Source organism: Trachypithecus francoisi, unplaced genomic scaffold (genome assembly GCF_009764315.1).
Source record: "Trachypithecus francoisi isolate TF-2019V2 unplaced genomic scaffold, Tfra_2.0 Lachesis_group14, whole genome shotgun sequence".
In the NCBI taxonomy this organism is placed as follows: Eukaryota; Metazoa; Chordata; class Mammalia; order Primates; family Cercopithecidae; genus Trachypithecus; species Trachypithecus francoisi.
Genome location: NW_022681459.1, coordinates 21364432 through 21391214, shown reverse-complemented (window position 1 = coordinate 21391214; position 26783 = coordinate 21364432). Strand labels below are relative to the sequence as shown.

Genomic DNA, 26783 nt, shown 5'->3' with positions numbered 1-26783 from the left:
AGGATTGTGCCACTGCACTCCAACCTGGGTGACAGACTGAGACTCTGTCTCAAAAATAAAAAAAAATAAAAATAAAAATAAAAAACAAGAAAGAAAGAATTGAGCAGATAGGAAAGGACACTTTTCACTGTGTAACATCTCATACTTGTTGATTTTTTTAACCATACAATGCATTACTTATCCAAAAAGTTAAATAAATAAAACGTTCAGCTATGTGAAAGAAGCATAGGACAATATCCCTCTCTTTCCCTCTCCTTACCCCAGAGCAGCCTGGCTCCCGCAGAGCTGAGGAATTGAGCACGTGAGGTTGTCTTGGTTTCACAGAGCCTGGGGTGGGCATAGCTGAGTCCCTGAAGGTTACACGACTTGCTCAGGCCTGTCCAGTGAAGTCAAGGGCAGTTCCAGAGCTGGAAACACAGGGCTGCGAGGTAGCCTCTGGTCTCCCCCAGTGAGGAGGCAGGTGCCCAGGGGCAGGGCCCTTCTAGATAGCCCCCAAAGGTGCCCACCATTGCTGCATTCTAGAACAGCTGAAAGGGAGCCCAGGGCCAGCCAGCCAGCTCTGCAAAGGATTCTGGGTGACAAGGCATTGTGGGATTTTCTGAACTGACTTCATGTCATTTCTCTATCCCAGATCACCTTCCTCACCTGGTGAGAATTGAGAGGTCTCAAGCAGGATTACAAAACTGAGAAGGGTCAGAGGCTGGGAAAGGAAACTGGCCTCTCCAGCAGGAAGCAGCTGCCCCTAGGCCCTGGCCCCAGGATCTTGACCAGCCTATTAAAGACATGACGCTGAGGCCTGGACGTTGGATTCCATTTTTTAATTTCCCTGGGGGAAACATTCCATATAGCAACCAGCAGGGTCATTTACTTCTTCAGGAGGCCTTTTATCACCCTGTGGCTGAAGGACCATCTGCAGCAGCCCCTGCTGTGCATTGGCAACACTGATCAGCATGTGTGCGGCTGCCAGGGGCTGCTGGCCACCTGGGCCTGGGTAGGAAAAGGACTTAATTAACCACAAAGAGCTCCCTGAGTATGCAACGCAGAATCACTCAGTCTGTTCACAAACAATTAAAGCACCTACCATGATCCCAGCACAGTCCTGGATGTCCCTGGGGTTCCCAAAACTCCAGGCTTCCTCATGTTTCTAGGCCCTCCGCACAATGCAGCAAGTGACACAAAGAGTCTTGCATTGGTCACTAAATGACTTTTGCAGCTAAATTTTATTCACAGCAAGTCTGTGGCCTCCCCAAAGCTAAGGATCCGTGTTACATCTCTGGATATTCACAGAGCTCCCAGCACAGCCAAGAACACACAGCTAGCCTTGCAATAAATGCTTGTTAGCTCCCTGCTAGGATCCAAGTTAAAACTGGAGTTGCCTTGCGGTCAGGTAAGACCCAAGGCAGAGTTTCAGCCGTGCCCCCCAGCTGTCAGGAACACTCACTGCAAAAGTCGGCCCTTTAGGTCACCTTCAAGGCCCTACAAACTCTACCAAGACCCACCTCCCCCATCAGCCTCTGACTCTGTCACTCACACCCCTCCAGGGACAGTGCCGGCCTTCCTATTCCTCCAACAGGAAAGGCCACCATCTCCCCTCGGACCCACTGCACTTGCTGGCTGTCCACTTCTGGAATGTTCTTCTCTAGAAATCCATGGAGCTCACCCCCTCATCTCTGTGTCAGGTCTCTGCTCAAAGAGCACCTTCTCCCTGAGGCCTCCTCATCACCCTATTCTAAAGTACTCTCCCCCCACGTTCCCCCATCCCCCTTTCCTGCTTTATTTTTCCTCTATATCACTTACCACTGCCTAAAAATAGGAAAAAAAAAAAAAAGATTTTTCCTATTTATTTCATCACCAGTCTCCTCCAATCTAAGCTTTCTAAGAGCAGAGCTTTTTGTATTTTGTTCAGCTGTGTATCCCTCCAGGCACAGAACAGTGGCTGCTATTTAGTAGGTGCTCAATAAATATTTACTGAATACATTAATATATGTATTGATGGATTAATTTAGCTGGGGCTCTTTCTTGAAGTTAATCGAACTAAAACAACATAGATTTTACATTGCTTGTGCACATGGATGAAAAATATTTCCCTATATTTCTTTACTGTTTCATAGATGTAGTTTTATTTTATTTGGGTCTCATCAATGACCTTACTTGATTAGATGGGGCAGAAATGGTTATGACCTTGATTTTACAGAGGCGAAAACTAAGACTCTGAAGAGTGAGATTTCGCCAGGACCTTCAGCTGGTCACCAGGAGAACCAGGGCATCCAGGTTGGAGGTCCCAAGTGCTGGGCTTTGTTTACTAAACCTCAGGGCTTTGGACTTAACCTCAGGGTTTCTCCATTCCGTGGATTCTTGCTGAAGTGTCCTACTTTGTTTTAAGAAGAACCTGTATTTCCCCCCTTTCTTTCTCTTCCCTCCTACCGGATAGCTTAGGGCCCACAGTTCCCCACCCCTGCCGGATGCAGATGGCAGAAGCAGCCATTGCTGTGCACCAGGTTGCATTCTAAATTTTTGGACTGCATTCACCAGGTTCTTTCACATCTGCAAGGAGCAGAAACAGGCCTGGATCCTCTGAAATAATAGGGAGGTATTGCTATAATTCACGCAGAGTTAAGAAAGATAGGATTTACTAACACAGCCCAACCTCGCGGAAAAGCTGTGGCCCTAGCTCCGGGGACTGGAGCGCAGGCTCGGGGCGCCTCCCCCTTCCCTGCCTGGCTGAGTCCTGTCCTCCATCTCGCCTCCATCCCCTCCTCCCCCACGCTGGCAGAATGCGCAACGTGTCTCTCCTCGGTGGCCCTGGAATTTTCTGTGCGTCTCTGAATCATGGCACCCGTTTTGCTCCATTGGTTTTCACTGCTGTTCTTGGTCTCCTTCGTACATCTTTGCGAATTCATCACCCTTTGCTCTCTAGGACCCACCGGCCACTTCTAAAAGGGCACCACAGTTCACAGGTGGATTGATCTAGAAAGGTGCCCCCCTTCCTTTTCCCCCACAATTTTTGGGTTGAAAGCCTGGTGGAGGCAGGGGAACAATTACAGGCAGGATTTATAACTTGGGTAGGCAAGCGTGGGGGTGGAGGACTGTGGCCTCTCTCTTTCTGTCTCTTTCTCTCTCTCTCTCTCTCTCTCACACACACACACACACACACAACACACACACACACACACACACGGAGGGAGGGAGAATGTCACCATTTGTCCCCCAGCTCCATTCCCTACTCCGCAATAATACAGGCATCGCCTGCTTTCTTTGATTGGCTTCAAGAGCTTTTGGTGCGGAGAGGTGGGAGAACGGGGAGACCCCAACTTGTCGCGCGGCGACTCGTGGCAAAACGCCTGGACCCCGGGGCGGTTTCGCTCTGCTCTTCCCCAGCTGGTGGCCGCTTGGCGGCCCCGGGCTGCAGCATTCCGAGCGCGCGATCCCACCAGAGGCCGCCACCGAGGGCAGCGCCAAGCGCATGGAATTTTCCACCGCTCAGCCGAGCTTGCAGAATTGCGTCTCATTGGCCGAGCGGAGATGTCTGTCCCCGCGTGGGTGCGGAGATGAGATTAGCCAGGGAGCCCTCCTCAGTGGGCTTTGCAGGGCTCTGATTAATCAGGTCAGCGGGGCCAGGGAGGGGAGTGGAGGGCGGGTGGGAGCCTGTTTTCTAACTCAGCTCTGCTGCAGCCTTTGGACGTCCCCTCGCTGCTCGGAAAGTGCGCCAGGGAGCAGGGAACAGTCGACAGCAGACCTTAGAATTTACCTCTTCATTGTAAAATCCCCCCCGAAACCACTGCAAAATAAGATTATCAAGCTAAACCCTTACCCCTCCCCCACCTCCTCTTAATCTCCCCCATCCCCCAGTTAAGCCGAAGTTGAAACCAGGACCTTACTCTGTCCTGTCCCTGGCATTTAACCCCTTAAATTCTCTTCCTGCAGTGACTTTCACAGATCCCAATTGCGACAGTGATTCTGGACCAAGTCAGTACTCCCCCACCCCCAGGGTCGAACAAAAGAAATGCCAAAGGTGGCAGGAAATTAGAACTAAGGGCATTGGACCTTATTGTGAGGGCTGAAATGGCCACCTTGCAGTTAAAATACGCAGCAAGACAGAAGACGCCTGGCTCAGCAGCGTGTTCAAATAGAGTGTTGGCTTAATGGAATTTATGTGTGAGCCAGTCGTGTTGATTTTTGATTTAAAATAGCCCCCTTGTTTTATTTGCTCCTGGAGTGACTGCATTAGGAAGCTCCTTTCTGAAAGCTATGGTTAAATCTGCCACAAAGGCAGCCCTGGCCCTCACAAGATGTTTGATGAGTGAATGAATGCTGTTCCTGGCAGTCAGGGCCCTTGAATGAAGGTAATACGAACTCCAGCTCCTCATCTGGTTCAGTCACACACTTTTTTTTTTTTTTTTTTGAGATGGAGTCTTGCTCTGTTGCCCAGGCTGGAGTGCCGTGGCACCATCTCAGCTCACTGCAACCTCCACCTCCTGAGGTCAAGCGATTCTCATGCTTCAGCCTCCTGAGTAGCTGGGACTACAAGCCTTCACCACCATGCCTGGCTAATTTTTGTATTTTTTGTAGAGATGGAGTTTCACCATGTTGGCCAGGCTGATCTCGAACTCCTGACTTCAGGTGATTGGCCTGCCTCGGCCTCCCAAAGTGCCGGGATTACAAGCATGAACCACCATGCCAGGCCCATCATATACTTCTCCTGTGACTTTAGGCAACTCATAATTTATGTTAAGCCTCAGACTCCTCACTTTTTAAATGAGGCTCAAAAGGTAAACGGAGAATTACCCTATGAGCCAGCAATTCCACTCCTAGTCATATACCCAAAAGAATTAAAAACAAGTACCCAAAACAGATACTTGTGTACAAATGTTCAAGGCAGAATTATTCACAAGAGCCAAAAGTGGAAACAATCCAAGTGTCCATCAATGAATGAATAAAGAAAATGGAATATTACCCAGCCATAAAAAAGGAAGGAAATTCTGACACTTGCTACAACATGGATGAATGTGGAAAACATGCTAAGTGATAAAAACAGACACAAAAGGCCCCACACAATATGTGATGAAATATTGTGATTCCATTTGGGTGACATATCCAGAACAGGTAAATCCACAGAGACAGAACACAGCTGGTGGTTGCCAAGGGCTGGGGGTAGGGAGAATAGGAAGTCACTGCTTAATGGGTATGGGGTTTCCCTTGGGGGTGATGAAAATGTTTTAGAACTAGATAGAGGAGGTGGACGCACAACATCGTGAAGGTACTAAGTGCCACTGGATTGTGCACGCTTTAAAATGGTTACTTTTATGTTATGTGAATTGCATCTCAATAAAAAACTTTTTAATGGGGCTAATAATAAAAATACCTGCCCAGCCTGGGGCGGTGGCGGGCACCTGTAATCCCAGCTACTGGGGAGGCTGAGGCAGGAGAATCACTTGAACCTGGGAGGCGGAGGTTGCAGTGAGCCGCGATCGCACCACTGCATTCCAGCCTGTCAGAATGTCATTCTGTCTCTAAATAAATAAAATAAATAAAAAACCCACCCAAGCAGTAAATGTGATAATCTATGGAGAGATGTTTGAGCAACTTAAAAACCCTGTTTCCTGATTCTCTCTACCTTATTTCTAGGGCGGATCATTAGGGCATCACTTTTTCAAACATACTGCTGAAACTCAGGCAACCTGAGGTACACCCAGCACCAACTGGAGCGTCAACCAGGAACGGAACCATGTACTGTCCTGTCCTGAGGTCCCTTGGCTAGGAAGCTGCAGCCATGTGGATCCATGGAAACAAGAGGCTTCCTGCTGTTAATCTAAACTCCAGGGCCAGAGCCCTGCACAGCAGTCAGTCCTGCAGGCAGAAGAGCCTTGAGGCACCATGAAAACCACTTAAAACTTTTTTTTTTTTTTTTCCCGAGACAGGGCCTTGCTGTGACCCAGTGCATTGCAGTGCTGCAATCATGGCTCACTAGGCTCAAGCAATCCTCCCCCGTCAGCCTCCCGAGTAGCTGGGACTACAGCTGTAAACCACCACCACACCTGGCTCCCTGAAAACTCTGAATGGGAGGATCGGGCGCTTCAACTAAACGCAAAATACAACTTAAATAAAAACAATTCAATACAGCGTTCTCAGAGGGAAGAACCACAGAACTGGTGCTAAGGTAGGCTGCTCATGCCAAGAGCCAGGCTCCTGGGCTGGAATCTGCCCCAGCTCTACCACCTTCCACATGGGGCACCACGGCCAGGGTCGATTTTCTTATCTAACAAATACAGCTTATTGAAGCACTACCGCACAGGGCCGCAGTCAGGATTAGGCTAATGATCACGTGGGCCAGAAAAGAGAGTAAGTGCTTAACAAACGTTAGCTGGTGTTGTTGAGGAAAAGGTGATGGATGAAAAGAAACATTGGGTGGTTTTGCTCTTTGGGGGACCTGGTGGGGCAGGGAAGACCGGAATCCCCTTAGAGCAGCTAACCCAGCTGGGCTGCAGCCTTTAGACATCCCCTTGCTACACAGAAAGCGGTCCTGCTAACCCAGCTCAGCTTAGATCACTTAAAGGAGCAAGGGGCTGTGAAGTGATTTAAAGCAACATGAAGCACTGTAGGCAGGATGTGGGCAGGGGAAACTCTGGGTCATAGGACAGTGACAAGAAGGAAGAGAGAAGGTCAAAAGGGATATTCTGAAACTAAAGCAAGGAGTAGCTGGTAGGTATTGGGAGCAGGTCAGGAGCGGGGATGACTCGTATTCCAGGGGTCTCACCAGACACAGGAAGAGCCTTCTTTTGTTGTAACAGGGAAAAGGGAGCTCTGAAATGTTGTCCCCTGCCATGGGAGCACTTGGAAAGTCCAGCTCTCAAAGCAGAATTCACCACACAAGCAGCTCCTTCCGAGGAAAACCACGAATGCTGTAAACGCCACAGAGACAGGGACCCTCCATGCAGGCAGCACTGACCTGCTCATCTAGTTCCCACCTGAACTGAAAACCTCATCATGAGCATGAAGTGTTCTGCAAATCAGCAAAGACCAACAGCCTTTAGCAGCTAAAGAGAGGCCTGCAAGCTGCAGAAGTGAATAGGAATTAGGACATTGTGTGGTTTTCTGCGGTGAAAACCATACTCGTCCTTTGTAATATCAACCACCGTCCTCATGATTCTACTACCCTCCCCATTCCTGGAGCCTCCCAACGCACTACTGCTACAGTGTGGGAACTGAGCGGAGCCCCAGTTGGAAGGGCTGCAATGCAGCTCCCTGTGCGGTCAGCCTGTGTCCTGAAATCCAGTTCCCACCAGCCTCAGAGCAAGGAGCCCAATGAACTAGCACTCCGGACAGTCCCAGAGGAAGGGTGCCTTGGGCCTTGCTGAAATGTATCTTCTGACTGTCTTCAGTCTTCCATACACACATTATTAGCTGTTCACAGTAGGTAAATACTGGTATTCTATGAAGGACAATACAAGAAAGGAAAGGTATCCTCTACTAGAAATAATTTGAAGCCATAGTTCTATATGATTTTTTAATGTCTATAGTATTTCCTCCCCCTCTCAACAAACACACACACACACACACTGTCCTCTGCCCACTCCCACCTCCACCCCTCCAACATTGAGACAGGGAAAATACTTTAAGTTGATGGCAGGAAACTCGCAGTTAAATGGATTAAGATTCAGAGATCAGAGTCAGAACTGACTTCAGGTGCATCCTAATTTTGTTTTTCCAGAGATGGGGTGACTTCGTTTTTTCTGTTACCTGGGCTGGAGTGCAGTGGCAGAGTCATAGCAGTCACAGAACCCACGCCTGAGCTCAAGTGATCCTCCCACCTCAGCGTCTTGAGTAGCTGGAACTACAGACACATACTACCATGCCTGGCTAATTTTTAAAAATTTAGAGAAGTTGGGAGGGGGTCTCACTATGTTGCTTAGGCTGGTCTTGCTGAACTCCTGGCTTCAAGCAATTATCCCATCTCAGCCTCTATTTTCTTAAAATACAAGTGATACATGTTTATTGCAGAAATTTTGAAATTACAATTACACAGAAGAAAAAAAATAAGGAAAAATTTAAGCATCCCAGTCTTGCCATTCAGAAACTACTATTAAATTTCTAAGTTCCAATTTACATACATACACACACACACACATACACACAGAGGATCGGGGAGGGGACCCCCGCCTCCCACCCCAGTTCATTTGAAGGTGAAGGTGGAGAAAGTCTGGGAGGTTGAAGCTTGGTGCATGGATGCATGGACCAGATAAGACTAGCAACAAGGAAGAAAGCACGACTGCTGGCATGGCCTCTGGTACCCAGGCTGCCCCTGAGCCACAGCTCAGCCCCATGGAAGGTTGTTTATCCTCCTGGTTCTTTGTAGCAAGTGGCACAGCCTGACCCCTCGCAGGACCAAGGCATGTGTGGGACAGGTGGGAATGCTGGCCAGATGGTGTCTCCTTCCAGGGCACCAGCAGGGACTGGATTGTCCTCAGACACCTTAGTAAGCCATAGATACCATGAAGCCAGGGAGAGAATTTGAGGGTTCATGCTGACACATGAGAAACACCCCTAAGGCCCTTCAGAAATAACTAGGGAGACAGAGGAAGAAGGTGCTGTTGTTCCGCAAATGAAATCCACCAGCCAGGGGAATTTGAGTAGTGACGATGAATATGACTTCATTTTTTCCAAAGAGTGTCGAAGCCTGGGAAAATGAATATTTCTATATATATATTCTTAAATATAAAATCAGATCATACCATAATTCGATTAGGAAGCTGTTTGCTTAAGAAGATCTCATGAGCTTTTTTCCCCCTGTAGATTAAGAGACAGTGATATAATAATGGGTTTCAAACTGCGTTCTATAGTTTTATCAAATTCTGGAGACCTGTGAAGGTGTTTTGGGCCCTTACAGAGGGGAGAGTACATTTTGCAGATGGAAGGAAGAGATGATGAGTCCTACTCCCAAGTCCACCTAGAAGAGCACTACTTTTTTTATTTTTTATTTAAGTCACACACACAAAAAAATTATTGGAGAAACAAGCCGCAATAACAAACAATTTAGAAAATAAAATAAAATTCCCAAAGAGTTCTTCAAATCGTCAGATATTTGGTCAATATTCAGAGTAAGATCCAGAGTTCACACGTTACATTTGGTTGACAAGTCTGTAGGTTTCTTTTTGTAAGTCACATTTTTTTGTTGTTGTTATAGCCATTTTCAGGGACCTTAATGACTTTATTACTTTATTTATTTATTTATTTTTGAGACAGAGTCTCGTTCTGTCACCAGGCTGTAGTGCAGTGCTATGTTCCCTGCTCTCTGCAACCTCCACCTGTCGGGTTGTTCAAGCTACTCTTATGCCTCAGCCTCCAGAGCAGCTGGGACCACAGGTGTGTGCCACCATGCCCAGCTCATTTTTGCATTTTTAGTAGAGACTGGGTTTCACCATGTTGGCCAGGCTGGTCTGGAACTCCCAACCTCAAGTGATCCGCCCACCTCAGCCTCCCAAAGTGGAAGAGCTCTACTTTTAAACAGTTCTATACACTGGGATTCTAGAAAGACTGCTTATGAAAAAGGGGAGGTGTCCTCTGCTAGAAATCATTTGAAACCACAGTTCTGCATGATCTTTAATGCTGTATAGCATTTCACTGTGTGGATAAATGATAATTTATTCATCAAGCCCCTGCTTTTGGACATATCCGTTGTGTGCAAGTGAGGAGTTGCATTCACCGGCAAATATCAAACTCCTGAAAGACTGACTTGGACAAATTAGATTTATATTTATATATAACATTTAAAGTCCGGAAGGAGGCTGCACTGACATTGGTTGTTGGATAATGGTCATCTCCAACAGGCCATCGGGACTCCAGAGCAGGACAAAGCGGGAGAGGGGTGCAGAAGTATAGGTCAGAGGATGCTGGTAACTGACTGGATTCCCCTGATAAAGCATTTTGCTGCTTGGTATCTCCCAGTGACTTCTGCTTACATCTCATTGGCCACCCTTACCTGCAAAGCATCCAGAACATGTGGATTGCATTGCCCCTGTCCCACCACAAAACTGGGGTTCTGTTGGTAAGGAAGAAGAAAAGATTAGAAAAACAAACCTTTGTCATGAAAATCCTTTTCCCCATATCCTTGGAGCTACATCACAAGCTAATTTTTTCCTGAAGATCAAGTTACAGAAAGGAAATTGTTCCTTTAAAGAGTTGTTGGTCAAAGGATAGGTAATTGCAATTACATATGAGGAGGAAGTTTAAGAGCTCTCTCCTGCAGCATGGTGATTACAGTTCATGACAATATATTGTATTCTTGAAAAATGCAAAGAAAGTGGATATTAAGTGTTTTCACACACACACACACACACACACACACAACACCTCTGTGAGGGAATTGGCTAAATTTAACCATTCCACAATGTACAAATACTTCAAAGCATCATGTTGTACATGAAAACTACATACCATTTTATCTGTCAACTTAGAAAAAAAGGCTGTGCATTTGTTCTCAGACTTGTCTAACAATTTGTCCCTTAGAAACATTATACTAGGAAACATTGTACTTCTATACTTATAGTCCCACCAGCAGTGTCTAACAAAAAAACTATCTATTAACAAAAATAGACCGGGCGCGGTGGCTCAAGCCTGTAATCCCAGCACTTTGGGAGGCCGAGACGGGCGGATCACGAGGTCAGGAGATGGAGACCATCCTGGCTAACACGGTGAAACCCCGTCTCTACTAAAAAATACAAAAAAATTAGCCGGGCGAGGTGGCGGACGCCTGTAGTCCCAGCTACTCGGGAGGCTGAGGCAGGAGAATGGCGTGAACCCGGGAGGCGGAGCTTGCAGTGAGCTGAGATCTGGCCACAGCACTCCAGCCTGGGTGGCAGAGCGAGACTCCGTCTCAAAAAAAAAAAAAAAAAAAAATTGGGATAATCTTTTTATTTTGGATCTTTGCTAATTTAAGAAGGAAAATTTTTATAACTTTTTTCTTACTTGTTTAAAAATATTTCCAAAATATGTAATAGTCCTGATTCAATTCCTATCAGTGGGATGTGTATGCCCTGGAGTGGTGCTTAAATTTTCACAGGTACGCAAATCACCTGGGATCTCATTAAAATGCAGGTTCTGATGCAGCAGGGGCTGGGGGCTGCTAAGAATCCCATTTCTCACAAGTTCCCAGATGACACAGGTGCTGCTGGCTCACACACCACACTTTGGGCAGGGAGGTCCTAGACGCTCCACAGGTGCAATTTTGTTATAAGCAGAGTTATGTCTGATTGTTGAGTGAGAACTGCTCTCTTCCCTGAAGATAACCAGCTTGCACACCTGAGGGCCAAACCAACAAACACTGTCAGAGTGGATTCAGGGCAAACAAAATCTCTTCTGATACCGCAGAGTGAACAGCTTAGCTCTGCACCATTCAACACAAGATTTCTGAGTGAGCTTGGAGGCCCTGCAAAAAGTGACGGCTGCCTTAAACAAGTTAAAGTTTGGGGAGAGGCCAAGAAAGCCAAATACCTCCAAAGCGAAGATCCAAACAGAGGTGAGAGCCTGGAGGAGCCCAGGAGACAGAAACAATGATCCCTGATGGTGGGCACCTGGGGAAAGTGTCACGGTGTCGAGGCCTTGCAGGACCCTCTGTTAAAATACTAATCTGGGTTCGGTTCTTTTTATTCTCACTCACATCAAATCCTGGCTTGTGACCCAGCTTCACACTTTCTGACCTTAGAGATTTGAGCTGGCTGAAAAGATTCTTCCTGGCTTTGGTAAAAACTAAATTCCTGGACAAGATTATGCCAAAGGCCTGGGAGATGAGAGGAGAAGGGGAAGGAAGGGAGGAAGAATCCAGAGCCAGGCAACCTAAGGAGCAGCTGTGGGGACTCAGAGGGTCTGGGGAACACCCAGAGTGGGAACCCAGGCACCCAACCCAGGCAACCTGCCCTGACCAGGATGCCTGTCTGTATTAGTCCATTTTCACACTGCTGACACAGACACACCCAAGACTGGGTAATTTATAATGAAAAAGAGCTTTAATGGACTCACAGTTCCATGTGGCTGGGGAGGCCTCACAATCGTGGCAGTAAATGAAAGGCACATCTTACATGGCGGCAGACAAGAGAGAATGAGAGCCAAGCAAAAGGGAAAACTATCAAACCATCAGATCTCGTGAGACTTATCCACTACTACAAGAACAGTGTGGGGGAACCTGTCCCCATGATTCAGTTATCTCCCACTAGGTCCCTCCCACAATAACTGGGAATTATGGGAGCTGCAATTCAAGATATTTGGGTGGAGACACAGCCAAACCGTATCACTAGACGCAGATCATATCACATAGACACAGCCCATCTACAGGGTCTAAAGGACGTATAGTGCCAAGGAGGTGTAAGGGTGAGAGACAGGGAGGGGATGTCTGCAGGGATTGTTTCAGTTCACACTGTATACCTGGAAGTCTGATTTATCTGATCTTAAGGTAGCCATTCCAGTCTTCTATGCTTCTATGCTTAGAGTTTGCAGAATATAGCACATCCTTTACCGTCTTGAATCCCTCCATGTCCTTATCTTTAAAGTGTGTCTCTTTGTAAACCTTTTTGTCATAATTAGACTGGGCCATGGGCTACAAAAAAATAAAAATAATAACATTTATTTGGTAGAAGAGGGATGTGGCATTTACAGGGCTGAGAAAGTCCCCAAGACTCATGCGTCTTTAACATCACTGGTGTAAACTAAGCGTCTTCTTAATCAATGAGAAACCAAGATACAGGTGAGAAAGAATTAGCGCGCAGATTAGAAGTTGAGGTCATGGGGACAGCAGCTTCTATGGCTCCTGGATACCCTGCGTGCCCAACCACGGGACTCATGTGAGAGCTTTTCAACTGGGAAGAGGGTTTGAGAGTGTGTGTGTGTTTGTGTCCACTTGCCAGGTGGGCTTAGTCCATGCACTGCCCGTTTCCCTAACAACAGGGCCACCAACCACGAAACCCCTCCCAGGGGCATGAACACTCTCCTGTGGCCTTTTGTCCACACCTACAAATGTCACATCACCACCCACAGTGAGAGACAGAGACCAAGAAATCCCTGCAAACGTGGCTAAGCAATAGCTTTCATTCCCTGAGTTCAGTCGTTTTCAATCCAGCTGCACCTACCTGGGAAGATTGTTTAAGTGCCAATGCCCAGGTCACATCCCCAGGTGACTCTGCTTCTTTGATCTGATGGTGGAGCAAGGTATCTGTATTTTATTTTATTTTTTATTTTTTTGAGACTAACTGTCACTCTGTCGCCCAGGCTGGAGTGCAATGGCACAATCTTGGCTCACTGCAACCTCCACCTCCTGGGTTCAAGCAATTCTCCCACCTCAGCCTCCTGAGTAGCTGGGATTACAGGCACCTGCCATCATGCCTGGCTAATTTTGGTATTTTTGTGGAGACAGGGTTTCACCATGTTGGCCAGGCTGGTCTCGAACTCCTGACCTCAGGTGATCCTCCCACCTTGGCCTCCCAAAGTGCTGAGATTACAGGCATAAGCCACCACGCCCAGCCGGTATCTGTATTTTTGGAAGCAATTTCCACTTAAGTAAATATTTCTAAAGCCTGCCTAAGTACACTGAATGTGCAAACAAACCCCTTTTGCATGCTGAGAACATCCCAGAGGGGACCCAAGTAGAAAGCCACCCGTTTTAAACAGTCAGGTGTATGTTATTCCTATGGCATGGCCAATGACACCGGGGCTGGCTGCCTGCTGAGGACAACTCATGGAGTGGAATGTGACCAGGCAGTTAGCACCCATCAAAGGCACCAGCCCACTGGGGAATGGCATCTGACACTCCTGGTCCTGAGACTGCAATGGAGAGACCCACAGCCACAGAATACCCAACGGGGGCCCTGCTTGCCCCATGGGAAATAATTAGCCCTGAATTGCCCCATTACTTGATATCTATCTCCAAGGTCAATGTGAATGAATAGGTCTCTTTGCTTGATTTCTTCCCCCAGAGCAAATGTTTCTAGGATCACCACACTCCTCAATTCAGAGTCCATTGTCCAGCACGTTTGAGCCCCTCTATGAAAACAGGTTCCTATGTGGGTATAATGTAAATAAAACCGTTGCCATCTGAAACGGTGTTTCTTGTTCAACCCTGCTTGCAAAAGCTTACTCAACCAGCAGAGACAAAAAGCAGTGCTTTTCAAAGTACAAAAACTACCCGTTATCCCATTAGAGAGATGCTGGTGGAAGCTTGTGGCTTCAGGCACAACTATTGAGTTTGAAGCTCACTTTTTAAATGAAAAAAAAAAATGCTATTTTCTTCTTTGGGACTCACAGCAACTAGTTCTTGGTGTGAAGCCACAAAACTAGACCTTTTAAAAATGATATTGTCCTAAGACTGGGAGGTTGGAAGAGACAAGAAGGTTTTCATTTAAAGAATGAGAGTTTTTTCTGGCCCTTTGGCCAAACTGAATCCCATCCACTTGTCCAATCCAAGATCCTCTTCCTGGATTCACAATCTCCAGATGGGAACTTGCTAGATTTCATTCATTAAAACCAAGGCTCCCGCTTGCAGGCACAAGTTCCCATCTGCTGCCACATCTTTGCAGTATCAGCTCAGCCTTCCCTCTTCTGGCACCAGTTTATGGGCTCCTGTAGAACCAGAGGTAGGTGTATGACAGGGGTTTTGTGCCTCGAGTGAAAAACTTACCCTAGACAAGCATGCCATTCCACATCCATTTTCTGCAGACATTTCAACACAAAAATGATTGAGGTGGGAGGTGGGAGCCTGGGGGAAGACTGTTGGATTATGCAGGGATCTTGTGGTTGCCAAAACCCAAAACATACTTCCCTGCTGCTTATAAACAGCAGTAGAAGGTCACAGCCACCTCTGTCTGAACTTCTGTCTTCTTGATAAGAGCAGTTGAAGATGTATAAACATTGCTTCTCCCATCTTCCACTCACTTTCAATGAAACACTACTTAAATACAATCAGGACGACACATCTTCAATATTTAACAGCTCGACTATGGCCCTGGCCTGCCAGAGTGGATATTGTGAAGACCAGAGCAGGTGGGGGAGAACATTGCATTTCTTCTGAACCCCAAAGCGGGGATGGCTTTGCAAAACAGAAAGCCTTGCAAGTAAACAGACTAAGTAATCACCTAGGATAAATGGCAACAGTCTTAACACATTGCATGGCCTTAGATTTTACATCAGCCAACAAAGATAATGAAATTTCTGCCTTCTCTTACACAGACATTCTACTGGCCACATATCCTTGTCCCGCTCAACATGCAATTGTTTGGAGGATAATTTTGCCCTCGAGGATCCATTCTCTGGATTCGCTGTCTCCAGGTGGGAACATGCTAGGTTTCTGAGCACTTTGCTACAATATTTTCTGTAGCTGGAACTTACAGTATGGAATTTGAAGAACAGAATAACAGTAGTAGCTCCTCTGCACACCCAGATACTCAGAGGCAGATTTTTCTGCATGAAGGGGGATTTGCTATCATGATCTTGGACATTAAGGACACTTTAAAAGTAAGCTAGCACTGCCCTCCATGGCCAGCTGCTCTGTGGACACCCTGGGGAAGAAGCACATACTAAGAAATGATTAGACCTGGATTCTGACCTTCGTCCTGAAGTGTGTGGTCTGTATGTGTGTGTGTGTGTGCATGCACGAGCATATGTGTGGCTATGTGTGCATGTACACACATGCGTGTTCATTCTCTAGGTCTTGTTCTCCCTCATCTGTCAAATAGCAATGATATTACCTGACCCATCTACTTCACAGGATTGCCTGGTAGATCAAAAAAGAAATGGATGTATTAGGGTTTGTATTAGTCCAATCTTACACTGTTATAAAGAACCACCTGAGACTGGGTAATTTATAAAGGACAGAGGTTAAATTGACTCACAGTTCTGCATGGCTGGGGAGGCCTCAGGAAACTTACAATCATAGAGGAAGGCGAAGGAGAAACAAAGCACCTTCTTCACAAGGCCACAAGGCAGCAGGAAGGAGAAGTGCAGAGCAAAGCGGGAAGAGCCCCTTATAAAACCATCAGATCTCGTGAGAACTCACTCACTCTCATGAGAAGAGCACAGGGGAAACTGCTTCCATGATGCAATTACCTCCACCTGGTCCCTCCCCGACACAAGGGGATTATGAGGATTATGGGATTTACAATTCAAGATGAGATTCGAATGAGGACACAAAGCCTAACTGTATCAGGGTTCTTCCAATGAGACAGGATGCGTAGAGAGATCTATTAGAAGGAATTGGCTCACGGAATTACAGAGGCTGCTAAGTCCCCAAATCTGCAGGGTGAGTCAGTAAGCGAAACCCAAGAGAACCGATGATGCACTTCCAGTCTGGGTCCAAAGGCCTGAGAACCAAGAGAGCTGATGTTATAAACTTCAATCCGAAGCCTGGCAGGTTGAAGACACAGGAAGAGCTGATGTTTGTATTCAAGTCCAAAGGCAGGAAAAAGTTGATGTCCTAGTTTGAATGCAGTCAAGCAGACGAAATTTCCTCCTACTGAGGGAGGGTTGGCCTTTTTGTTCCATTCAGGCTTTCAATGGATTGGATGAGGCCTGGCCACATCAGGGAAGGCCATCTGCTTTACTCAGTCTACGAATTTAAATGTTAATCTCAACCAAAACACCCTCACAAAAAACCCAGACTAATGTTTGACCAAATATCTGGGTACCCCTGGGCCCAGTCAAGTTGACACATAAAATCAAATCATCACAATGGAGTCAGAGGCAGCACTGAGTACTGGAAAAAACACCATTTCTGGAGGTCAACAGCCCAAGGTCAAGTTCCAGCTCTCTTACTTCCTAGTTGTGTGATCTGCAGGTTACTCGAACTTTCTGAAGCTACCTCAGTTGCCTCATCAGTAGAATAAGGATGACAGAAGAATCAGTGTCTGACACATAGCAGGTACCAAAGCATTGGCTGTTTTGGATGCAAAAAGTGCTTTTCAATGGTTCCATTTGCCCTTTGCATTTAATGTACATCATTATTTTAGACAAAAGGGGCTGTCAGACACAGAAAATATACAGGAAGAAAAAAGGAGGCATGACTATCAACAAAGAAAAATAATGAACCAGCAAGTGATGTAGACCTTATTTATACAACCTTACTCTTAAGTTAGTAGACCAGGATCTGTGGACCTTGGAGAGACGTCAGAACTGCTAGACTGTGTGGCTCGGCTCCTCAACGTGAAACTCCTCCTCTCCTTTCCCGGGGGCCCGTGGACACATATTTGCCTTGGAATCTAATGGTGGGGTGGCTGTGGCCCTTGCAGAATGTGGGCATGTTTCACATTATATGCATGCGTGCTAGAGGGGAGTGAAACCGAGTCCATTTGGGACCTGACACTGTCATCCACCAAAAAAGAAAAAAATATTTTCCCATCTAGAATCAAAGTAGAAAACCACTCTCACAGTTGGTTTGGGTTTTAAAGGCACACCAATGATTGAAAAATGGCTTGTGGGTCCAGACAAGACTTGAGCCAACCAACACTTCATTACAGTGCTGGTTCCCCTTCCAAAGTCCTGCTGCAGCACGTGGGCGGTGTTAGCATCCCTCTGGCAGCTAAACTGCACCCAGAGAAGGGAATCGTGGTTAGAGGAGACCTAGATGGTACAGCAAGAAATGCAGAGGCTGGGCTGGCCAGACGAGACTGCTGGGGGCCAGCGTATAGCTCTCACAGAGTGTGAGATATTTGGGGTTTGGCAAACCCGAAGAAGCAGGCTGCCAAGTCCCACAGCTCCCTCTCCCCCTGGTGTATTTCAAAGGAAATTAAATCCACATGTTTCTGATTTGCTGACACTTCAGGCTCATCCAAAGGTGGTTTTGCAAGAGTGGTTTGGACACGAGGAGCCCAGAGAAACCCTAATTATTATTGTTATTTTTCATTTTGAAATGCAGACCTGTACACTTACATAATCCACGCCATTCCTACAAAATCAGACCCCAGTTTTGCCTTACCAAAACTTTTTGTCCCAGGCCCACCGGTGACAGGTCATTGAAGTCAACTAGAGAAGAGAAACGATGACTTTAACATCCAACCTAGAAATCTGCCTTGAAAACAGCACCTAAGAAACGCCAAGGCTGGCATTCAAAAGCAAAAGCACTGTATGGATTGGGTCTATGGATCTTACAATGTCCTTAGACTCTGGGCCAAGGGGCAAAAACCTACATTCAAGATAGTAGGTCCTGGATGTGGGGTCCGAGGTGCAAGGATATGGAGCTCAGAACCTCAAGAGGAAGGAGCCATTACAAAAGTGTTCTCTAGGATGTTCTAAAATGACCAGCCGTACCTGCGAATGAAACTCTGACAAACTGCAACCAAAATTCTGCTTCAGGGACAGATAATCTAATTATACACTTAGAAATAATTTAACACTTTTGGATGTGACCTGTGACCTCTCCAAGCCCAGCCACATGCAAACAATTGGCCAGAGAGGTCAGGGACCAAAGAGCCCCTGTCTTCTGACCCAGGAGTGAACATTTTCCATTCCTCCTATCCCTCTCCCATTTAAAGCTTTTCCATTCACTTCAAGGGGCCTCCTCTCCTGCCATGAGTGAGTTCTCCCGACAGAAGCGGTGGCTTTGTCCTGGTGCATGGCAGGGTGCTCTACACACTCAATAAACAAGCAATGAAGGCTGAGAAAACGAATTGGAAAACAACCTCCCCCAGTCACTCTCTGCTCCTGGGTTGAACTTTTCCAGCTCCTGCTCCCCTGGTCCTCAAACCTTCACATTTGTTCTCCGTTTCTCCTGCCCTTTGAAAATCCAGGTAGCAGCCCAGCATTGTGCCTCGCACCTATACTCCCAGCGCTTTTGGGAGGCTGAGGTGGGTGGATCCCTTGAGCCCAGGAGTTTGAGACTTGCCTGGGCAACATGATGAAACCCTGTCTCTACAAAAAATACAAAAATTAGCCAGGCACAGTGATGTGTGCCTGTGGTTCCAGCTACCTGGGAGGCTGAGATAGGAGGACCGCTTGAGCCTATGAAGCTCAAGGCTACAGTGAGTCATGACTGCATCATTGCACTCCAGCCTCTGGGCAACAGAATGAGATCCTGTCTCAAAGCTAAGAAAATAAAATCTAGGTAGCCCTTTCTTCTCAGGTCTCAGCTGAGATGTCCCATCCTAGGAAGGCTGCTTCTTTTTAGCCCAGCTTGGGATGCCTGCCCTCCACCCATATTGAGCTTCCCTCCCTTCCAGGTATGTGTACATAGATACATATTCACGTTTAGCTAATGAAGTACAAGGTCACCTGCACAGGCTGCCTGCTCACCAGACTGCTGGCCCCTTGAGGCCAGGAACCAGGGCCATCTCTGTCACCCTCTTCCCAGAGCCTGGCACCGAGGAGGTGGGAAATTGGTACTGGTCCTCTAACCAGCTTTGCTCCCTAACCCTGCAACCAGCCTTCGCCATCAAGACGGCTCAGTTCTGTGAACCGTACAAACCATGAGTCATTAGAGTCTCATCCGATGCTTCGAGACTAGTGCTCACGTGAGTTAGTTTGCTAGGGCCGCTGTGACAAAGTGCCAAAGGCAGGGTGGCTTAAACAACAGACGTTTATTGCTGAACAGTTCTGGAGGCCAGAAGTATGAGATCAAGGTGTTGGCAGGGTTTGTTCTGAGGGTTCTGGGAGAGAATCTGTTCCAGGCCCTTCCCTTAACTTCTGGGGGTCGCTGGCAATCCTCGGGTTCCTTGGCTTATACAAACGTTGCCCCAGACTCTGCCTTCCACCTTCATATCGTGCCCTCCCTGCGACAGTGTCCAAAATTCCCCCCATTTTAAAAGCCACCAGTCATCCCGGATTAGGGCTCACCCTAATGGCCTCATCTTAACTGGATCATCTGCAAAGACTCCACTTCCAAATAAGGTCCCATTTGCAGATACTGGGGGTCAGGACTTAACATCTTTGTTGAGGGAGACAAAATTCAACCTGTAACTCCTCAACCTTTAATACCACTCCTCCGATAAAGAAAAAAAATATTTTAAACCAGCTTCAAATTCTCATTGAAATAAAGTAACCGGCCGGGCGCGGTGGCTCAAGCCTGTAATCCCAGCACTTTGGGAGGCCAAGACGGGCGGATCACAAGGTCAGGAGATCGAGACCATCCTGGCTAATACGGTGAAACCCCGTCTCTACTAAAGAATACAAAAAACTAGCCGGGCGACAAGGCGGGCGCCTGTAGTCCCAGCTACTTGGGAGGCGGAGGCAGGAGAATGGCGTAAACCTGGGAGGCGGAGCTTGCAGTGAGCTGAGATCCGGCCACCACACTCCAGCCTGGTTGACAGAGCCAGACTCCATCTCAAAAAAAAAAAAAAAAAAAGAAAGAAATAAAGTAACCATTTAATTTATTGCCCAAACTGGAACATTTTTTGAGAATAAAAGAGAGTGCTATTGATAATTTTGTAGGGAAAACGGGCCGCCCAGTCTGGGCCACATGGCCACCCTCTGTGGCTACATTCATTTCTCAGCCCTTCCCATGCAAGGATGTGGTTTTACCTTCGCTGCAAATCCCTCTTTGTTTGTGTTCCCCAGCAGGTCCAGTGTGTTTTATACACAGTCGCAGTGAAACCAAGGGATTAGCTGTATTCCGGCTGTAGTTAATTCACTGTTTCCAGCTAAATGCAAGCCCAATCTCAGCAATTAATGTGGCCAGATCAAATCAGGTTCTCTTTACACCTGTTCCCCTGCTTAATTAGGTTCTCGTTTCCCAGGGGGACTCAAAGGCACTGAGAACCGTTATCTCAACCCTGGATTAGGAAGGCAGCATCAGACCCCCAGACATCACCATCATGCACAGGCGATGTCCCTGAGACAGCTCCAGCCCTTGCGTGTCTTAGAAATGTGTCTTGACAACTGTGATGCCCCCAGCATGGCCGAGGGAACAATTCACTTTTTTGTTAGAGACTTCCTTTCAGGTCCTCCCAAGGGAAGGACGTGTTCCCAGCGGTGCTCCTTTCTGAGGTAATTGTTGGACAGGAGTCAGCCAGTTAAGCCTGCCCACCTAATTAACAGAGTCTGTTATGATTTATCAAAATAATGAGATAGGGAACAAAGACACTGCTTTACCCCCAACCCACCCGCCTGATATTTTGGCCTCTTTTCTTCCTTTTGGAAGATGACCCAATATTAATGAGAAATGAGTCACTTATTGTTGGGGTGCAAATAGAGAGATAAATGACATCAGTAATTAAGTCTCAAGCCCTCTTTGGTATAATGGAGCCATTTGTCAGGCAATATTATTCAATTAATTAATTCCATTAGGGCTACCACACTTCTCCAAACCCAGCCATTCAACTGTCAGCTCTGATCATTTGTATGATACAAAAATAGAATGGTTAATAAATGCATCATGAAACCCAAAAGAAAGTATTTTCGCCATCACAAGAAAGCTAACTAGAAGTGCGTGATTTGTGAATGTGTGAAGCGCTCACGGCCAGCCGCAAACCTCCTCCCATTACGGACTGAAATGTATCTGGTTATTTCTCAGTTCAAATCTCTAGGAAGAAAAAGGGAGTTGGTCCAGCTCAGCTCATCTTCTTGTGCCCTATCAGTAACCAGGGAGAGGAAAGGAGTCGGGTGACATGACATGGAACTGCGTAAGGGACAAAGGCAGGCAAATACAGTGGGAGGGAAGGTATCTAGAGCAGCAGCTCCCAGCCCATGTGCTCCGCATAGGTCTGCTTTCTTTCCTGTCTTGCCAAGTAGAGGAGAATCCTAACCTTGGTCTATGCCCATCCACCTCTCATTGCTCACAACTCATGTTACTTTTGTCTCCATTGATGCTCATATTAATTAATAAATACACCTTCATTCTCTCTAATTCCATTACTCTTTCTGTTCTCCTTTTCAACCCTTGTCAATTGGTCTCAGAATTCTTTACCTCCCTCCTAGTGGGAAATTTGCCTTCAGAAAAAAGAAAGGTAACGGTCCAGAACCACAGTTAAGGAAAGTCTGCCTAAATGAATGAGTATCATCATATTCTAGAGAAAAGCCAGAAACGCCTTATGAATCTTGACATATCCCAATTTACCTCTTAATCCATTTCCAAATCAACCTTTTCCTTTGACCAGCAATATCAGCATACATAAAACACCATCTCCGTGTTGCACTTATTGTTCTGTTCTGCTTTGATTAGGTACTAATACTCCAGGAGCACTGGGATCTGCTCATTTTCATTGTGACGCAGCAGTATTTCAGCCAAGTTCGGAATTAAATATGCCTTTATGTGCTGGCATAAAAAGCTATCTACCATTCCTAGGAAAACAGCTTCTATTCCAAACAGCTGACTTCCAAAGTCCAGAACATAATCTGTTTGTAAGCTGTGTGGCTGCCTACACAGTTCCAGCCCCTTTTTTCTCACCTCCCAGCTAATTAAGTAATCTTTTGTTTCCTGAGCCCGTTCTGTGGACAGGAGTGTAAATCAATCAACAGTGAAGGCCTCCAAAGCCTGCAAGCCAGGATGAGCAGGAACATTGCCAAGGGCAATGGTTCCCAAACTTCAGCCAGCATCAGAGTCGCCTGGAGGAGCTGTCACAACAGATTGCCAAAGATCTGGGGTGCAACCCAAGAACTGGCATTTCTAACCTTCCTCCTAGTGGAAAATTTGCCTTCAGAAAAAGATGGCCCAATCCAGGGAAGAACCAGGCCTAGGGTATATGGGATAGAGGTACGGGGAGGTAACTAGATGTTCAGAATCCTCAGCAGCCAGCCACATAACCTAGCTGGTCCAAAACCCATCCTCCCCTGGGATGGATCATGACAGAGTAAACAGCCCTCCTTGGTCTCCTCTGCCTTAATCTGTAGGCAGAGATTACACCCTAGCTGAGATGAACAATTGCCTTGGAATAGGTCAACATCATGTGCCATTTTATCATTAAACCTACAAATGGTACAGACAACTCACAAGATTTGGGGATTTCTGAATGTTTGTGAAAATATTTTGTTTTCTTTGCTGCTTCTTGTTGATGTCACACATACCCAAAGACATTCCACGGGTTTAATAAGGCTTGGGCATCTTCTCCTACTGTTCTTCGTGGAAGACTCAGATTCTCATCCATTTCAGAGATGGATGGGGACCTTGACGGTTTTAATTCCATGCACCATGATTGCAAGGGTCATCTGGTCCAGCATTTCCCAAGCTTCTCTTGAGTCCCATTCACAGAGATATGCAATCCAACCAATCCCTTAGCAGTTTGTGTTCGTGTCTTCACGTTGGTGTGTCATTTTAGTGTCTTGGCCTGGGTTCCCCTCAGAAGGCACAGCCTGCAACAAGGGCTTTGTAAAGGAAGATTGGTTTGGAGAGTGATCTCAGCAGACAGGAGTCAGGGCCTGAGGGTGTGAAGCAGGGAAGAAGGGAAAGAAGGTGGTGACCTGATCCATCTCATCTTCTGGGAGGATCCTCTGAATTTGCAGCCTAGGGGAAGAAAAAAGGGAGCACTAATTTACAGACTCCCATCCCCTTTTGGCCAAGAGTTTCCTCATAGAGTGTTGACTCCCTTATACTTCCAGGTTGCACAAGCCTCAATACCAGGATACTGTATCCGAGAGGCCCAGGGCAGAAAGGGAGACACACAGTGCAGCTGAAACAAGGCACCTTCTGGTTATACTTGTTTTAAGCTGGCTGCCCCAGCAATGGCTGGTGTGGAAGATGGGTCAGAAGGTGAGAGATACACACAGCAGATGTCCAGTATAGTGTGTATGCAAAAGTAGAAAATGATAGTCAAAATATTTTCTATTTCATCAACATAAATTTCATGTTAGCTATAATCTTTAATCAATATATTTAAAATTATAATCAAATGTGAAGATTAACATCAAGTTTCAAGAGTGTGTGGCTAAAACCCATAAATCTTACAATGTGCCTACATGCCTCATTTCTAGAACCTTCTACCATTTCTGTGTCCACAAGATCCAGGAAACAGTGACTACACAATAAATTTTAAGATAACCATTTCTGGGCCACCAGACACAAGGAGGACATCAACAAAAGAGTTATTTTGTGTCAGTTGTTGGGTGCTCAGATTAAAATAAAAATTGAAATTAACCAGGAATTGAGGCATCAAAAATTGCTTTCATGACCTCATGTCTGAAATTCTTATATTTTGTGCTTAAAATATCAGCTAGCTGCTATTTGTAATCACTTCTTTACAACAATTTGTTCTCTATAAATGAAAACCAAAAGTAGACATAACTGTCCCTGTCTTTTTTTTCTGTAACACTGGGTTTCTGAGGTCCAGGGGCAGACTTTGACGAGACAAAGGCCATCTTCAGATAAAGTGAGGATTATCATGAGGCAATTTACTGAATTATTAACATGAATTTCAACATCTGTGTCGCTAATGCTTCTAGACTTTAACAAATGATCCATTCAGGATATGGGCCAAAGAACATATGGCTAAGAATAAAGACCATTTGAAACCGCACAGGAGTTAGCATCTTTGGGGGCTCAGCACACAGTGAAATTGACTGAGGCCAAATCACAAGCATGCTCAGTTGAGCAGCCCCCTACTGCCGCGCATGCGTACATGGGACGTACTCAGGGGCTCTGAAATCATTCTGAGATGAAGCAGGGAGGTATTTAAATATTTCGTAAAAAATGTTTTATCATTTGAAATTTTCAAAAATGTGCAAAAGTACAGAAACTAGTATAATGAGCCCTCAAATATCTCACCCAGCTCAAACAACTATCATGGCTAATCTTCAATACTTTTTTAAAAAAAAATTTAATCAGGCATTCGTTTTGCTCCTAAAGACAGGAAACCCGGGAAGATTTTCATGACCCTCTGAGGGTTTGTGACCTGCTGGCTCTTTGGTTCACCGACCTTATTCAATCCTCTCTTTATACAAGGGAATGCTATGCTTCTCCCATTCTCTGGCTATTTCTCATGCTCGTAGCAAATTAAGTGGACTCTGTCTATGATTTCAGCAACGGTGACATATAATCCCAGTGTTAAATGATGGAATTTTCCAATGCACAAGCAGCAGAAAGTGAACAGAGGAAACATTGCCATGAGCAGAGGCTCCTCAACACAGTATCTCCGACTGTGCTACAAAGCCACCCAGCGTGTGGATGAAAAGTGAAAAAAAACTGACAATTGAGTGATTGTTCTCTCTCTACAAGCAATCCTACTATTTCTAACCCCTCCATGGGCTGCACTGGCAGCATGCAGACATTGCCTAGGTCTTCCTGCAGGGGCTGGCGAGCCGTTGTTTTCCAACAGACCAAGATCTGACACCAGGATTGCAGTCATCAGAACCTTTCCCCCACCTCCCCCGACACTGAAACGAAGAAGGAGCTGAGCAGGGCAGCTACTCACCTTGTCTCATTTGTTCACAAAGAATCCAAAGCCAGCAACATGGATCAGCTTCTTGCTTTTTGTCCAACTACTTGCCTACAACTCTAGAAAAACAACAGAGGTCTGCCAAGAATCTGCAGTCCCTTCAATCTCAAAATAATGACTAGCCTATCCAGTGTTTCCATCCAAGGAATTGTTGGTTCCTACACAAGAAAACCCTTTGGGGGGTGAGAGTCAGGAGTCCAAGAAAGGCATGTGGTTATTTTTGCCCCTTTCTGGACCCCATCTGCACTTTGAAAAGAAAGGAAAATCTATTTTTGACATTGGCTATTCAGCTTTCAAATAACATCAGCCGTTAAAGCATATCTAATTTAAAAGCCGATTCAAAGTTTTGCTTAACATTAAGGCGACTTTTTGGTCTCCTTCTGCTTCCTCCTGCCTCAAGCACAAACACGGCTTCACATTCACATTCTGTTTTCTTGGCAAATATGAGCTACAGTTTTGGAATAGGTTAGAGAATTAATGCCTCCATTGTCATATGACAACTTCCATCTTTTTAAGAATAATAATATACCAGAGTGATCAAGTGGAAAGCTTCATTTTTTCATTCAGATTACAGCACTTGTAAGACTGCCCACCACATTCAATACAATTTGTCATTAAAGAAGGAATTATGTGGTCATGAGATATGAAAGGAAAATGAAACACAGCAGGGTTGGTGGAGGGAGAGCATTAGGATAAATAGCTAATGCATGTGGGGCTTCATACTTAGGTGATGGGTTGATACATGCAACAAACCACCATGGCACATGTTTACCGATGTAACGAATCTGCACGCCCTGTACATGTATCCCTGAAACTTAAAAATTCAGTTAAATTAAATTTTTAAAAAAGAAAAAGAAAATGAAACACAACAGGATCGGGGGAAAGAATGGAAAGGACATGGTAGTTTTGGAATATTACCTTAGGCACAGGAGTCGTTATACATCAACCTTGAGACTAAAAAGGCAGGGAACAAACATGAAGTTCACTGGGACTTTGCAAAAACTAAGAAGTATTGTAGTGTCAGTGACAACAACATATCTGCATCCAGCCTCCAGAGTGGCTTCCCCTCACCGCTCCTTGCTTGAAGAGAAAGCCAAGAATTTGCATGTCATTGTTTTAAAGAGAAAAAACAAACAAACTAGACTTCTAATAGCCATGAAAGCATTTGCAATCCAGAGTTCAGCTTGTCATTTCGTTAAAACAGAAAGCTGCGCTATTTTACCAAAATGATTCCTAACATGAAAGGATGGAGTTGTTTTTGCCTTTAACTCATTTCAAAGGCAAAGAAAATTGCTCTTCTTCAAAGCCTTTGGTTGGAATTGTTCATCCAAAATAAAATAAAATTAGAAAAACAAAGCAGCTCGCCCTGCCCTCATCCCTGCTTAGTAAACACCCACCTTCTCCCAGCTGGAGCCTTTGGTGGACGCTTGGTTGTGCCACTACCTGATCTTCTAG

At 45.9% G+C, this 26783-nt stretch overlaps 1 long non-coding RNA gene across 1 annotated transcript; it reads right to left on the bottom strand.

Annotated features, from left to right (window-relative positions):
* Positions 1–22837: 22837 nt before the first annotated feature.
* On the bottom strand, positions 22838–25515 carry LOC117095731. Its single transcript, XR_004442151.1, has 2 exons — positions 25305–25515; positions 22838–23401 (listed from the first exon to the last, which is right to left on the bottom strand). It is a non-coding gene; the product is annotated as an uncharacterized LOC117095731 (long non-coding RNA).
* Between the last annotated feature and the right edge of the window lie 1268 nt (positions 25516–26783).